The 2,058-nt window shown below is 44.1% G+C and overlaps 1 pseudogene; it reads left to right on the forward strand.

Annotated features, from left to right (window-relative positions):
• The first annotated feature begins 786 nt into the window (after nt 1-786).
• On the forward strand, nt 787-1,596 carry LOC101121792 (large ribosomal subunit protein uL30-like; annotated as a pseudogene).
• The last annotated feature ends 462 nt before the right edge of the window (nt 1,597-2,058 follow it).

Genomic DNA, 2,058 nt, shown 5'->3' on the forward strand with positions numbered 1-2,058 from the left:
CAGCTGGGCTGAAGTGACAGACAAGATGCTGGGGAGCCATCTGGGATCTTGTGACCCAGGATGTCTCTCTAGGGATGGAGGAGCAACCAGGCAGAAGGAGCCTGGGCCCCCACTGCACAGAGCCACAGCATCCTGGCCCTGGAGCACTCACACCCACGCAGACCCAAGATAGACTGAAAACAGAAATAAAAAAACTGCTGTCTTCACTGTAGTATACATTTTTAAGTGGTTAAAATGGCGAATGTTGCTCTGCGTGTAGTTTATCTCAATTGCAAAAACAATTTTTCCCTGGGTAAGCCATGATTATTTTGTGTTCCCAGTTTTTACTTATTATATAGTACATATTATATAATATATACAATTATAATTATATTATAATTGTATATATTCTGATTATAATCTATTATATAATATATTCATAATCTTTATTTCTCAGATTTTAAGCCTTGGAGAGAAGGAGCATGGCCTGCCTTTCATGGTTGAGGGCCTGAGGCTCAGAGATGCAGGGATTTGCTCTAGACCAGCAGCAGAGTCCACCTTCTGGGACGCTGAGGATTGCTGATCTTCCATTACACCAGGGATGGGCAAACTGACCTGTGGGCCCTTGCAGCTGAAGATAGTTTTAACCTTTTTAAAGGGCTGAAGAAATGAGAAGAAGGAGAAGGAGAAGAAGAGGACTATGCAAGAGAGAGCTGCAGTGGCCTGCAAGAGTGATATATCTACCATTTGATCTTTTACAGAAAAAGTTTGCTAACCTCTGAATTAATACCATTAAAAAAAAAACCAGCTCTTTCCCGGCTGGAACCATGGAGGTTGCAGAAGAGAAGAAAAAGAAGGTTCCTGCTGTGCCAGAAACCCTTAAGAAAAAGCGGAAGAATTTCGCAGAGCTTAAGATCAAGCGACTAAGAAGTTTGCCCAAAAGATGCTTCGAAAGGCAAGGAGGAAGCTTATCTATGAAAAAGCTAAGCATTACCACAAGGAATACAGGCAGATGTACAGAACTGAAATTCGAATGGCTAGGATGGCACGAAAAGCCGGCAACTTCTATGTACCCACGGAACCCAAATTGGCATTTGTCATCAGGGTCAGAGGCATCAACGGTGTGAGCCCAAAGGTTCGAAAGGTGCTGCAGCTCCCTCGCCCCCGGCAGATCTTCAACGGCACCTTTGTGAAGCTCAACAAGGCGTCAATTAACATGCTGAGAACTGTGGAGCCATACATTGCATGGGGGTACCCAAATCTGAAGTCTGTAAATGAATTGATCTACAAGCGTGGTTATGGCAAAATCAACAAAAAGCGAATTGCCCTGACAGTCAATGCATGGATTGCTCGATCTCTTGGGAAATATGGAATCATCTGCATGGAGGATCTGATTCATGAGATCTATACCGTTGGAAAACGTTTCAAAGAAGCAAACAACTTCCTGTGGCCCTTTAAATTGTCTTCTCCACGAGGCGGAATGAAGAAAAAGACCACCCATTTTGTAGAAGGTGGAGATGCTGGCAACAGGGAAGACCACATCAACAGGCTTATTAGAAGGATGAACTAAGGTATCTACCAAGATTATTTTTGTGTTCTGGTTAATAAACAATTGAAACAAAACAAAAAAAACACAACAAACAACTCAGTTTCTCTGCCTGGAAAATGGGGGATTATATATTTATTTAACAAAAGCAGGAAGAAATGTGTCAGAGTCACACGGGGCTCTCGTGGATTGAGAGAAGAAGCTAGGATGGGAGGATGTTAAAGGGTTTGCACGGGATAAACCAATCCTATTTGTTGAGAGGCCACCGGCTTGTGGTGAACGATGGGGGTTAAGACAGGAAGCTAGGTTGTCACTGTCTCTCTGAATGAGCCAGGGTAAGTCCCTTTCGCTATCTGGAGGCTAGTTCTCATTTATAATGGGGAGTTTGGACGACATCTGTCCTCTTGGTTTACCTTCTCAATATCCGGTGCCCCATCCTCTGGTAACAGCACCCTGATTTTCCCGGGAGGCCCCTTTGCTCCCTGCCCATATGAAGTACATGGGGCTAATCCCATCCTTGACTCCACTGGAGG

This window comes from Ovis aries, chromosome 13 (genome assembly GCF_016772045.2).
Source record: "Ovis aries strain OAR_USU_Benz2616 breed Rambouillet chromosome 13, ARS-UI_Ramb_v3.0, whole genome shotgun sequence".
Classification (NCBI taxonomy): domain Eukaryota; kingdom Metazoa; phylum Chordata; class Mammalia; order Artiodactyla; family Bovidae; genus Ovis; species Ovis aries.